Genomic DNA, 14,928 nt, shown 5'->3' with positions numbered 1-14,928 from the left:
CAAGAACAAACCTCTATCGAAATATTTTCAGTACAATTTCGACGAAAAATAGGTCTTTTTTCGTGAAAACCAACGTATACACCGAAAATTATAAACAATTCATAGAAATTTAAACTAAAATCTTATAGTCATCTGAACATAAATAAGGATCTTTTGAGAAAAAAAACGTGATATCAAACCATAAATTTCCCCTAGGGAAAAAAAAGGTTGGGACAAGTACATTGATGGTCCCTCGTTTGCTGATAATTCCACCCATTAAAAAAAAACTTCAAACAAAATTTTTTTTTAATTATAAAAAAAATTATTTCATAAAAAAAATACAGAACAATTCGAAAAAAATTTCACAAATCTTGAAAAAACGTTATATTAAAATAAAAAACTAATCTGTATCTATTTTTTAAAGTGTCAAAAGAATCAAATAACAAGTAAAAAAAAAAAAACCGAAAAATCGCCCCTGAAATCATTTTGGAAACCGATGCCTCATTCTTCTTATTTGATTCGAACAGCTAAATCAATTGAAAAAAATTCCATCTAATTTACGTGCAACATTAAAATTTACTATATCAATTCGAGGTCAAGTATTTTCTAATGAATTGAAAAAAGTTACCATTTGAATTACGTGCAGCACTAAAATTTATGATATCAATCGGTGGACAAGTATTTTTTTAGTAACTCCAAATTTTGACATTATTGAATTGTTTTAAGAAGCTTTCAAATCCAAAAGAATCTAGCCATTTCTTACTCTATGATGGCAGAAACTTATAAGAAAATCGATTCTTCTCAGACTTTCAGGATCCTCTGGTATTATTCACAAAATTCGACGTCGATTGGATCGATACAAATTATGTTTAAATATGTGTTAAAAGTACTTGTCCGGCCCATCACTATTCATTCAATAAAGAATCAATCATAAAAAAACGAAATGGTACGGCAGAATCTCGTTAAAAGTTTGTTGAAATGCGATTCATTATTAATTTAATGTTCTTAATAATAGTATAGGTTAGTTCTTATTCCGAATGGAACTCGTTCGCTGGAAGAATAAGTGGGAAGTAAAAATTGCCGTCATCGAATATAAACTGCAGAGTTATTTTGGAAGCTTGAACATATACATTATGTACAATTTTTTTCATTTATCGATGCACAATAATATCCCTTCTATATTGCGGAATAATTTGTTTCCGTTTTTTATTAAATTAGTGCAATTAAGTAAAAATTACTTGAAGATAATTCTCTCAATTCCCTCTGCATGAATACTTGTGATCCATCAGTTCTAGATAAGCACTGATTATTATTGGGATAAACAATTTAAACGGAAAGTGATGGGCCGGACAAGTACTTTTAACACATATTTAAACATAATTTGTATCGATCCAATCGACGTCGAATTTTGTGAATAATACCAGAGGATCCTGAAAGTCTGAGAAGAATCGATTTTCTTATAAGTTTCTGCCATCATAGAGTAAGAAATGGCTAGCTTGCATGTGATTCTTTTGGATTTGAAAGCTTCTTAGAACAATTCAATAATGTCAAAATTTGGAGTTACTAAAAAAATACTTGTCCACCGATTGATATCATAAATTTTAGTGCTGCACGTAACTCAAATGGTAACTTTTTTCAATTCATTAGAAAATACTTGGCCTCAAATTGATATAGTAAATTTTAATGTTGCACGTAAATTAGATGGAATTTTTTTCAATTAATTTAGCTGTTCGAATCAAATAAGAAGAATGAGGCATCGGTTTCCAAAATGATTTCAGGCGCGATTTTTCGGTTTTTTTTTTTACTTGTTATTTGATTCTTTTGACACTTTAAAAAATAGATACAGATTAGTTTTTTATTTTAATATAACGTTTTTTCAAGATTTGTGAAATTTTTTTCGAATTGTTCTGTATTTTTTTTTATGAAATAATTTTTTTTATAATTAAAAAAAAAATTTGTTTGAAGTTTTTTTTTATGGGTCCTAATATACACTATATTCGTTCCACTTCTCATCTCGATCCTCATTCTGACTACGAAGGAAGACTGCGCCGTTTATAAAGACACCGTTCGGCAACAGACCTATTGTTATGAGTATTATCATCCTAACAGGTAATACAGCCCTGGAAAGGCTTTACCAAATAACTTAACCTGGCGATTCGAAAACCATGGGTTCTTTATAACGCGTTACCTTGTGACGGGCATATTGCTCAAGGGCAGTTGATAATGAACGCCAGTTGGATTCGAGTCAGTTTTATTTGAGCCATCTGCGTAACAAGGTGAACGTGGTCCAACAAGAACAAATTTTCGACTTCGCTGAACTAGCGAAAAAATTTCAAAATTGAAAATCGATTCGCATTTCCGAAATTCGAGAAATTTCTTTTGATGGAAGTGTCGAAAAGATAAATTTCAAATATAGCTTCGATGATGGAGCTATCTCGGCTTCTGTTACAAAAAAATCTGTATGTAGACCAATTTTATACCAAAAAAAGCTTATAGCGAAAAGATCCGGCTTCCAAAATTTAAAGTTGATGATATTAGGTTTATGTGCGATAAAGGACTGATACCTGAAAATTGTCGATCGTGCTATGAAAATATATTTTCTTAATTTTTCAAAAATTTGTTTGTTCAATACAGTTAAAGAAAATAGAAAAACCTTACACATAGAGTGGCTCTGCATACTAAGGTACCCCGAATACCAGTTCTGTATTAATGAAAATGTGTTCACTGTTCGAGATAGCACGTTCTTCTATTATAATTTGAGATAGCACGTTGTTCAATCATAATCTGAGATAGCACGTTTTTCAATACTGTCGTCGAAATATTTGCCTTCCCGCGGCAATCATTCGACCACTACCGCGCACTGGGCCGCAGGCATTGAAGCTTCTCGCTGCGGCCGTAGCGTTGCGCAGGGAAGAGATGTTTCTCGTATGCGCATTATCCTCCGGGAGTGCATATATTGCCAGAGCTGCTACGTGACGCGGCCGCCTGCAGAGTCGGCTATGTATGCTTATACCACTATAGGTTAAACGTGTTTTATCTCACACATTACCCATGCTGGTATATAAAAACGCTGCAAGTTTCTTTGATTTTTGCCAGCTTTGGAAAATTAATACTTTTCATGTATAAATTGGAGAAAAATGTTTTTTCGAGAAACCGGATAGAATAATCCAAGATATTTAAAGTTCATATCCCCCTTTTATAATCTCCGCTCTCTGCCAAACCCGTAGTCAACGAACGAGGACGTGGCGGATTTCTGACTCCATTTTTTTTTATTTTTTTCTGTTTTGAGGGTTTTTTTGTAGGAATTAAGTGGATTTTAGAAGTTCACATGAACGAAGATAATATTTCAAAAATAAACGAAAATAAAATAAGGATACGAAAGTACCGATCGAAAATAAATACAAAAATAAAACAGCAAAAATAAACGAAAATGAAATAAGTATACGAAAGTACCGCTTGAAAATAAGTACAAAGATAAAAAGCAAAAATAAACAAAAATTAAACGAAAATATGAAACTTCTGAAAAAAGTTCGCAAAAGCATCTCAGACAATCACTATATTTTCTCATAACGACAGAATGTTAGCAATCGCTTTGACGTACACAATTCTGTCTGTATACATCGGATCGTCATATTTCAACACAATGCTACAGATTCGTTGATTCAGATCCCGATATTTTTTCGCCGGTGGCGAATGAGATACTCCACTGTGGATCGCTGCAACCGTGAATTCGGTTCGCGATTGCTCCACTTTTAGGCATCTGATAAGCTTCGAAAGACTCGGATGCTTCTGCCGAACCAACTCGTTAAAGCCACGATGCCAACCTTCCACGTTATTATTTGTTCGAGGAAGGTTGGATCGGAATGCATCATATTGATTCCAAAACTTTATTGGGAATTGAGGGTCTCTTGCAATACATTTTCGGTCGTATCGGGCTACGAATTCCGTTTCAAACGAAAACAGAAATTCTTGAAGATCTTTATCTTCACCAAAAATTTCGTCCAAAATCCGATTGAATATTTGCACGACTTCATCAGCTTTCACGTATGCGAGCGCTGCTAGCAGATTAATTTTTTGAGCAAATTCAACGTTTGTGTCATACAATGCCTTGAAGTTGAAAGCAACAACTTTACGGTAAAGTGCTTGGTTCACGTGAAAGTTGCAGAACGGAATTTTTACCTCCGGAAACACCGTGATCAAAGCTTTGACGACAGCTTGTTCCATATCGAGCATGATTGTTTCCGGGTTCAACGCTGACTCTTCCTCTTTCAGCTTTGTAAACATTTCTGTATAAACAGCTGAACTTCTTCCCGCCAGCAACGCGTATACGAGGGGCACAATCTTTTCCCCAACAATCGCATGAATCGAATACAATTGGCCAAACAACGTTGAACAGGCACTAGATGTTCCGTCCATTAGCCAATGTTTCGCTCCCGCCAGTAGCCTCAGATTTTCTTCGGTCCCGAATACGATCGTCCGATCGGCGACAGCGCCTTTATTGTAAATCACGAAATTGTGTTTTTTTTCGGTTAGACGGTAATCCGGAGGGAACTCAATTTCCTCTCGAGTTTTGGGAGTACCGTGATTTTGCAACGTCGCACTTCTAACGTTTCTAATCGTCCTCTTCAGGGAGCTGGTCGAAGGCACTTGGACAGCCATACTGTTGTGAATGCCAGCCGATACAGAGGCTATGAGAACATGCGGACTCTCAGAAGTCGCCAAAGCCGCGTTTCTTAACTCATTTTTTACTTTTACTGCCTCAACCATTGCAGCATCTCCACCATGATTATGATTGGTTTCTTTTTGTATTTTATTACTTTATGTTGTTATGACCCGAGCTGTGCAATGTTTTTTTGTGTTTGTCACTGTAAATACATTTCCAATACGTGTTACCATTTCTTTCGTTCACTCCGTTTTGGTGAAAAAGAAACCCGTTTAGCAATAACTGTTGTTTCCCTTTCTCACTTAATAGAAATTGAAGAGCCATCGTTTCGTATGTTAAGAACACTCAGATCTTTAATTGAACTCCAATTCCTTTTAACACGCAATCAACTATCGATGTGCTCTAATGAAAGTTCGTTGTCAAAAGTTAGAATCCACCGTGGTGAATGTTCAAAATGACGTTATGCCCGTTCATTGTGTTACGTCCAGAAGGGACGAACGTAATGATTATTATTCCAGACGACAAATGATAGATATTTAATGCTGCCACCAACCTACGTGAAGCGTAGGGTTTTCTGAGATGTTAGGATCGCCTATGTGGTCCCGTACGGGCCCCGGGAGGAGTTGACGGGATCGCTCAAGGTGGTAATATAAGTCGGATAATTTATTATTCGTAATTTCGAGTTTATTCAAGAGTAGTAAGATAGAGAGAAACAAAGAACATGAACGGAAAATAGAACTTACAGTTGCTGGTTTTGAGGGGACAATTCTCCCCTCCTTTTCCACACTGACACACCGCAGCACCACGTTACAACAGACGCGCGGTGGTTACACACGCATACACACACACACACCGAAGAAAAATAGCGGAAGAGTACGAAGGAGTAAGAAAAGATTGATAGAGGGTGCACACAAGAGTCTGCAAGACTCGGCAATAGAACGTCCGTGAGGCAAGGGGCAATGTGTTGCTCACTTCGCGTGATTATCGGAAGTTAGGCTGACGACCTCTGTGCGGTTTCACCTTTATTTCAGGGTTTACTTAACCGCCGCGAGTGGCTAACTTACGGAGTTATCCAAGGGGACGACCGAGTGTCTAGCACGAGCAAACGGAACTGAGGCCCGAGAACATCAGCCACGGCGACGATTGCTCGAAAGCGATCGTCGTGGCATGATATTCTCGCGCCGTCAGCACCCCGGTCGTACCCAAGGATATTCCTCCTCGGTAACCCGGGATCAGGCGATGCTGAGCCAGCGGATTCCGAGGGCCCCAACTCGCGACGGCACGAGGCGACGCACAGAGGTCGAGCCAAGGTCGCTCTGTTGCCAAGTCTCGCGAGCGTCGTCACGCCCCGCGGGTGTGCCCTAATGCACGCGGGACGTGACAATTGATTCTCCAAACGAATACCAAAATAATTTCGTCCGAGAGCGAAAAACTCAAGAAAAATATGAAAAGAGTTGGACGCGATTCAAACACTCAGTTGCAATCAGTCGGCACCGGGCGATTTCAATTTTTAGATTAATCTACTCAGCGAGTCAGATTAAAATATGCTATGCACTGACGAAGAATACTATAGCCCGTAAGTTGGCAGAAATATTCTTGGATTTGAAATCAATGCTGGATAATACTATCGACACGATAGCTAATAGTTTCAATTGAATCGATGATTATACACGTTAAGAACGTAAATTGATTAATACAGTGGTATTCCGTTGAAAAAAAAATTGCAAAAAAATCGATTTTTCAATAATTTTTCCCGTTTGGGGTGGCTCCGGAACATCTTCCGATCTTTGTGCAGATCTTCCGATCTGTGTGCAGAACCGTGAGGTGAGTCCAAAACATCTTTCGATGTGAGTACAGAATCATGAAGTGCGACGACTAATAGCGAACATTAAAAAAACATTTATGTATAAGGTAGTTCGACGAATTGTTCGCGACGAATTTTCCGCAGACGCGATGAACGAGCTGTTCTTGTAAATATTCATCTCAAACGTCGTCGATTCAATTCGATCCCAAACCCAATTGATAATGTGTCGAAAACATTATTCAAATCGAGGGTTTCATAATAATGATACACCCGTTCCAGAAATCGATAAATACACAGAAGACAGCAAGACGTTGGCGTCCTGATGTTATGGACGCGATTAAACAACGCTTGCGCTTGAAAAGAATCACGTAATATCGCGAATTTTCAATAAAATCGATGAAGTCTGTAAGTTGCGAGACTCAAGTGTAATCGGGAATGAGTAATGTTTTCAGTCGAATTGTTTTTTAGTTGAATGGTTTTAGTCGAATTATTTTAGGCGTATTTTCCGTAGACGAAATTTCGACTGTTCCTTTAAAGTCCCAGTATACACACGCCGGGTTAATTAAAAAAAAAATCCATAATTCCATAATGTAAAATACTTTATATTTACGAGTAACGAAATTTATCATATAATTATACAAGCAATTATCGCAAGTTCCATAAAAATGAAGATTAACACAAAATGAGTTGCTAATTTATTGTAACGTCCGATCGTAGTCACGCTGCCACCAACCTGCAGAGAGGCTGCAGGATTTCCTCTGAGATATTTGTTTTCGCGTTATGCAATTGAGGTTAGTCGGGAATGCCTATTTGGTCCCATACGGGCCCCGGGAAGATCGACGGGATCGCTCGAAGGGTGAAATGAAATTAAAACTACGCAATTTGGAACAAAGTGAGGTTTTACTGAATTACTAAAAAGAACAGATAATTTCGAGAGTACAATTTGGACATACAAAGTTACAAATACAATTTAAGAAAACGGAGGTTACAATGATTGAGAAAATTTAACTTACTTTACCGGCGGAAACAATCCTTCCGCCGTCGCTCTAGTTCACACTCACTCACACTCGACAACTGATCTGATGATAATAATAATAACCACTAAAGGAACGTCCGTGAGGCAAGAGGCTGTACGTTGCTCACTTTGCGTTTGTTGACGGAAAACAGACTTATGATTCTCTGTGCGGTTCACCAATCTTTCTGGATTTACTACCCCGCCGCGAGCTAGCTGAATTACGGAGTTATCCACGTGGATGACCGAGAGTCACTCAAGAGCAAACGGAACTGATTCATGGGAATCCTCGCCGCGGTGACGATAGCTCGAGAGCGATCGTCGCGATAGGGATTCCCACCGTCTCAGCATTTCGCTCGTCCACGCGGACGGCCCCCGGTGCCCGCGATCAGGCGATGCTGACTGCGTGCATTCCGAGGACATCCGGCCCGCGGCGGCACAAAGCACCGCACAGAGGTCACCCAAGGACGCTCCGTTGCCAAGTCGCGAGCTGACGGAGGAGGCCGTCGTCACGACCCGCGTATCGACGTGGCACGCGGGACGTGACATTATCAATAAATAAACAGATACTTATCTGTAACGGGACAGTGCAGACCACGTTCCCTTAAGGAGTTTTGGTACAAAAGTCTAAATATTAAGAAATTGATCAAATTTGGTGTATACAATACTTAGTTATCGAGTAATTACGCATTAAAGCAGATTTCTTGTGCCCGTAATGTATACCTATATATATGGAAACGCTATGCTTATACACGTGAACTTTAGTGATCAATTACTCGATAACTGTATAGAAGAAAAATCTTAAAAAATTTGTATTGTTAAATTTGGCACTAAAGAATATGTTCACCAAGTTTTATAAAATTCTGAACTTTTCGAAATTTTTTATGTTTTTAGCATGAACATTGTATCGCTTGTACCGAAACTCCTTAATTAGGTGTGCCACCCACGTGACGCTGGTAGAAAAAAGTTACATATTGTTGAAATCTCATGTTAAAACAAGGCGCTAAATGTTGTTAAAATCTCGCGCTAGAATGATGTTACAATGTAACGTTATAATGCTGGTATAACGTAACGTTATTATGCTGTTAAGACCTAACGTCAAAACACCGTTATAACATAACGTTATAATACTGTTCAATTGTAACGCTAGATTGATGCCAAGACCTAACGCTAGAATGCTGTTGGAGCCAAAAGGCCACGTTGGTGTTAGACGAATATGAAAAAGGCGAAGTAGATAGCGCGCTAGTGGGCGTTACAGCGTGACGCCGAGCGCCACAGGCTAACGCGTTTCTGGCGTTCATCTGACGCTAAAATTTTCTGAACGCAACGTTTGGTTATCGGGGTATGAGAAAGCAAAGAGGCTTTTTGACAACAGTATAAAAAACAGTGTCGCAAAACCTCAATTCTTTGAGGCAGATCAGTATCTTTGAAATAATTCTGGGAACTGTATATTGCTTTGAGACTTTTGGTGTCGCTGTGTGGGTACTGAAAACCATATTGCAAGTGTTTTCGCAGCTACTCCAAATATTATATACCCCTGTCGCTGTCCAGTTTTTCATCAACTTAAGCACTGTTTCATATCAAATTTCTCAGAATTTAAATTGACGGTTTCAAGTAGCAATTGAAGTTTCCGGTATAGAAACGCCACTTATATTCGTGAAAAGACAACACTATACAAAAGAGATAGAAATTTTTTGATACTCACATTTTTCTTTGATCCGCTGTCCAACTATTTAGTAGTAAGTCTTCGGCAGCATATATCAGGTACAACGAAGCATAGTAACAACACTAACAGTAAAGGTCACTAACAGTAAGGTATAATTTCAGTATTATCACCGAAAAACTTTTGAAATGATATCATGTCAATATTGAAAACTTCACTTTATCTGTAATCTCGTTTCTAACCTCGCGGTGATATCACAAATTTAGGCTAGATATATATGGGTCATTCCATATCAACTCAACCACTTTTGAACCCGACCCCCGTCGATTTGGCTGAAACTTTGCAATTTTCTTATACCCCACTAAAGAAATTGCTATGAATTTTTTTAAATTTTTTTACCGAACCCAAAAATCATTATGGCTTTTTTAAAAAAAATGTCTTTTTTTTTCAAATAGCTATAATTTCTTCAAAAATTGACCTATCCGGACATTTTTTTTAAGTTTTGTTTTCAATTGTACTTTTCTGAAAAAAAAACACAAATTATTTTGGAAATCGAGTTCTATGAAAAATTTCAGTTTTTTGAAAAAAATCATTAATTTTTCGAATTCCGACATCTTAATTTTTTTTTTTTTTATTCCCAAAAAAACTGATTTATTCCGAAGTTAACGCCGTTCGTCGCTTAATGGGCTGAATTTTTTTTCTATTCTTTTTTTCGATTGAAAAAAAAAGTTTTTATTCGTTGTTAATTTTCTACTCTTCTATAGTCAAACATTTTTTTTACATTGAAATCAGTCTTAGCAAATAATTTGGAGATATTTTATACCTTACACATGACATGATTCAATGATATATAATAAGGATTTTATAGGTAATAACTCTTTTTATTGCAACACCATTTTTACAAAACAATTTATTTTACTTCTCTTTGGCGCTTAAATATCTTACACACTCTGTATTCATTTGAATTCGAAAAATTCCGCACAAAAAGGCAACCGTCTTTGTATGGAATGACACTATGCAGTTGATGGTTTTCCGTAATTGATTTTGTTTTGACAAATCGATCGTGTAGGTTATTTATAGCCTTCTTGTAATCGTCTTCTGATGAAAACTTTACTGCAATACTGGGCACATTATTTCGTGAAGAAGCCCAAACATATAATTTGGTCATCAACCTTCAATTGGAGACTCGCTCTCGCTGCAAAGTCGTTTGATGGTGCCGCCGACACCACCGCACGGCCCTTTCCCATGGGCAGTCGTAAAAAAATGCCATTCGGCAGGCATGCCGAAGTCACTTTCGTGGTAGTATAAATTAACAAAAATTTTAAAAGTCTTGAATTGTTGAGGAGCTCCATTCGAGAAATAATAAATCTTGCCACCTGTTTCAGAAATTCTTTTTACAAAATCAATTATAATTTTGATAAAAACATGTACGGCAACCGCGTCATGATTATTGCAATCTGAAATAATCATTAGACTTTTGTGATGAAGTTCTTCATTTACTTTGTAGTAAACGACAACTGGAAAAACGGTGGCTGAGTCATTATTCCAGTGAAAACCAGATGGCGCATTTTGAACTACGAAAGCGTAGTTCTCTGCAAAGTCGCAGATGATAATACGCTCATCTTCTTTCAATGACTCTTTCAATGTTTTCAAAAATTTGGCTTGTTCTTTTGCAACAAATGAGTGGGGTAGGAGAGTCTTCAACTCATTACAAAAGTCATCCACAAATTCATCCGTTGATTTGATGAAAGTTTCTAGAATCGTTCTGGGTTTTGAGATCCAATGCTTGTAAATAATATTTTCGATTTCATTATCATCAAAAATTGTCAATAACACATTACTCAATTCATTTATGCCCGGACAATTTTCACAGCCACCTAGGTAGCACAGAGGTGACGGAGAATCACATGTAATCAGGTTTAAACAATCGCTGTAATGTTTTGTCGGATTTCCGGCATTTTCCATCAACGATTTCGAATTCGCACCTTAAATAAAAGTAATTCAATTAAAGAAAAATCCACTTGATTATAAATATCAATAAATTTGATAATTAGCAAGAATCATCAGCTTAACATTTTGATGAATTATACAAATACAGATGGTATGAGTCGCCGCTCGCTCCTGCACATCACAGTGTTTCGGTCGCAATGAAGCAAATTTCGAAAAACCAACTTATTCTGAAGGATATGGTTCACGGAAAGATTGATATAATTCTTTCAAGTTTGAAAGAATAAGTCTTTTTTGAACGTGTATTCGATTACCATTATTATTGCGAATTGAAACATAACACCGGCAGACAAAAAAAAGTGGTAAGTACCTAGAACCGGACCCATCAATCTCTACGTATTTTGGCCCGCTGAATCCGAATCCGGGGTCAGATTGGCCCATATACTTCCAAAATTTTGAGTAAATTCTAAAAAACCGCAAAAATTGCGAAAAATCGCTGTTAAGAGCATAATAAAAGTTCTCTTCGCCTTACGCGAGGGTGTTTTTCATGTAATTTGACGCGCTGAATCTGAATCGAGGGTTAGATTGACTGATACACCCCCAAAATTTTGAGTAAATTCCAAAAAACTGCTAAAATTGCGGAAAATTGCTGTTAAAAGCATGATAAAAATTGTCTTCGACCTTACGCGGGGCTGTTTTTCATATAAATTGATACGCTAAATCTAAATCGAAGGTTAGATTGACTGATACATCTCCAAAATTTTTAATGAATTTCAAAAAACGGCAACAATGACGGAAAATTGCTGTTTAAAGCATCATAAAGTTATCTTCGAGCTTAATCGGGGGTGTTTTTTTTATGTAATTTGATGCGCTGAATCTGAATCTGGAGTCAGATCGGCTGATATACCCGCAAAATTTTGAGTAACTGCAAAAATCTCGAAAAATGAGTTAAAATCGTTAGCATGGATAGAAGAAGAGTTTTATTGATTTAGTTCGAGTACGCTCTTTTTGTATTTTGATGCGCTGAAACCGAAACTGGGCGTCTATTTGACTCGTACGTCTCCAATATTTTTCTTCTATGGAAAAAACCTGCTAAAATTGTTCTTTATGAATTTCGAGCAGCTCAATCCGAATCCAGTAGCTAGTAGTCGCGATCATACATACTTCGGTCGAAGATCGTTAAAAATAACAAAATATAGCAATGAAAACGTCAAAAAATAGTTTTTTGAATGTTTCACACACGCATGATGATCTTAAACTGTACATAAAAAAAAGATCTGTATCAAGAGACTCGGTAGAGTCTCGGGACAAGTACATTGACAGCCCTGTCGTTTGCTGGCCCGAGGCTCTCGCCGAGTCTATACTTTCTCTGAATAAAACGATTCGCGGTGGTGGGGGTAAAATTGGCATGTGATTTTATTGAATTACGAAGCTCAGGAGCCATTTAGCAACTTGAAAATTGAAGTTTAAGCCAATTGAGTAATTCTCTTTCGATTCCGCCCTAAATCAGCATGATCGGTGTTGTAATTGCTGAGAAAAAACTTTGCACGGGCTCAAGATTATGCAAAAGTTACCAACACATTCAAGAATTTATTAAGAACACCATCAAAGGCACTTTGATGCTCTCGAGTTTCTGATTCGTTGGATCTGACGACATCCATTTTTAGACGTTGTGATTGGTTGTTGAAATTAGTTGTTGATGATTGGAAATCTGACGTCAACTTCAGAACGTAGCACACAGCGCAGCACAGCTGGTAACAGCAGTCATAAATTCGACCGATATCAAGAGACTCGGTAGAGTCTCGGGACAAGTACATTGACAGCCCTGTCGTCTGCTGACCCGAGGCTCTCGCCGAGACTATACTTTCTCTGAATAAAACGATTCGCGGTGGTGGGGGTAAAATTGGCATGTGATTTTCTTTAATAGCGAAGCTCATGAGTTATGTACGGCTTTGAAAATTGAACTTTAAGCTAATTAAGAAGTTCTCTGTCGAACGAGCCCAAAATCAGCATTCTCGGTGGCGTATTTGCTGAGAAAAAACTTTGCACGGGCTCAAGATTATGCAAAAAGTACCAACACATTTACGCAGCTGATGTATCCGTATATGGGTTCAGACCGATACATACAAGGGCTTCTTGATGCCCATCATAACCAATCACCGGTGAGAATCTATCCGTCTCGACCAATCGCCGATGAGAAAGTTTCTGATAGTCCTCAATGTTTTCTTGTATACCGTCTGTTATCGTCTGTTATGTTATTATAAAGTGATTACGATCGTAGCCCCGTGGATCAACGGTGCAAGATTTGCAAATTTCGTTTAAATAAATAAAACATTATTGGAAATAGCAGTGGATATAATCAATTTTATTTTTTCCATAAAAGAAGTTTCAATAAGTTTCGAGCCCAATTCACGACAATAATATCTATAATAAATAAAACCTCAAAAGTGGATTAATTGATCTCATACAGTGTACTGAGAGTGAGTAAAATATTGAGAAGTGAAAACGTGAATAATGTGTGTCGTGAAAATTAAGAATTATCTGTTCTACTTCGATATCGTAATATATACATAGATAGCAAATTTGCGAGATTTCGCGTCATGTTGACGTTTGAGGTTATGACCGCCGGAGTGCTATAGCGTGCAGAGTGTAGAAAAATAAAAGTGTTTATTGAAAAGTGGAAGGAATCGATATTATTAATGACGTGACTAATTAGTGTTGAATAATAATAATAATAACAATGAGAAAAAAAACGTTCGTTCATTATAACCTCTGAAGCGTTCTTTCCAAACAGAAATTCTATGTTGTGTAATTACATTAAAGAAAGAGGTGGATGGTTGTGTGTAAACGAATTCAAATAAATTTTAAAAAACTTTGGTCAAGTAATTCAATGTATTGTTGTCATAATTTCTTTCATTTAGTTTGGCTGTGTTCACCGGTCCCTTTTTTCCACCTCCTTAGCTTACAGTGTATTGTCATACCAATTTCTATTTGTTCTCCAGACAATACGAGAGATATTCATATTTCCATTTTTTTTATATTAATTTCAACAAGATAATTTGAAATATTTATAACAAAAAGCCTTCATAATTGCTTGTTCATACACCCAAGTTTTGAAAAATCTTTGAGCCATGTAATAATGTATAGATATATTCACTTGAGTTGTTACATGATAAATTTGGAAATTTATTTCAATAAGTCATTGGGTGCTTAATTTTCATGTTATCAAAATTTGTATCTTCGAAATGCAATGAACACCTCTAAAGTTCGACAAAGTGATGAAGCGACATGTATATTGAATATTTCCAGACCATGTTTGCGATTGGCATTGTGGGTTGAAAAATTCATGTCTGTAAGTCTACACTTGATCATTTTTGGATGTGATCAAATATTTTGTCTGCGGATAACCATGGAGACATACAAAATTACAGCATTTTGCTTGCTTCAACATGCATCGTATCTGTCACTTTTTTTTTGAATGTGTCATAATAAGTTTCAAAAATGTGGTTCATGTAATTTTGAAGTGTTTTTCCCTATAGCACCAAAGTCTGTATAACTGGTACGTAGCAAGTACCTATGAACTTTGATATTTCTGTGAAATAGCAGGTATGCCAATCTTTTAGCTTTTTGGTTCCGACTGGAATATATTAACGAAGATATTCATTACTAAAGTCTTCACCTACTTATTTCTGAATAGATCTAAAATTACTGTCTTCAGAAACTAATGCACAGATACATGAAACAATTTTGATTTCTGTTCTCTTTCAATTGCGCTGTCTTTTTTCTTTTTAACTATGGCTCTGCTCTTTCCGATCCTTGTTTTGACTCCATCGGTTTGCAGCGGATTGATGCATATTATT

The sequence above is a fragment of the Venturia canescens genome, chromosome 10 (genome assembly GCF_019457755.1).
Source record: "Venturia canescens isolate UGA chromosome 10, ASM1945775v1, whole genome shotgun sequence".
NCBI classification, from domain to species: domain Eukaryota; kingdom Metazoa; phylum Arthropoda; class Insecta; order Hymenoptera; family Ichneumonidae; genus Venturia; species Venturia canescens.
The sequence above is the reverse complement of the archived record's forward strand: the minus strand, read 5'-3'. Positions refer to the sequence as shown.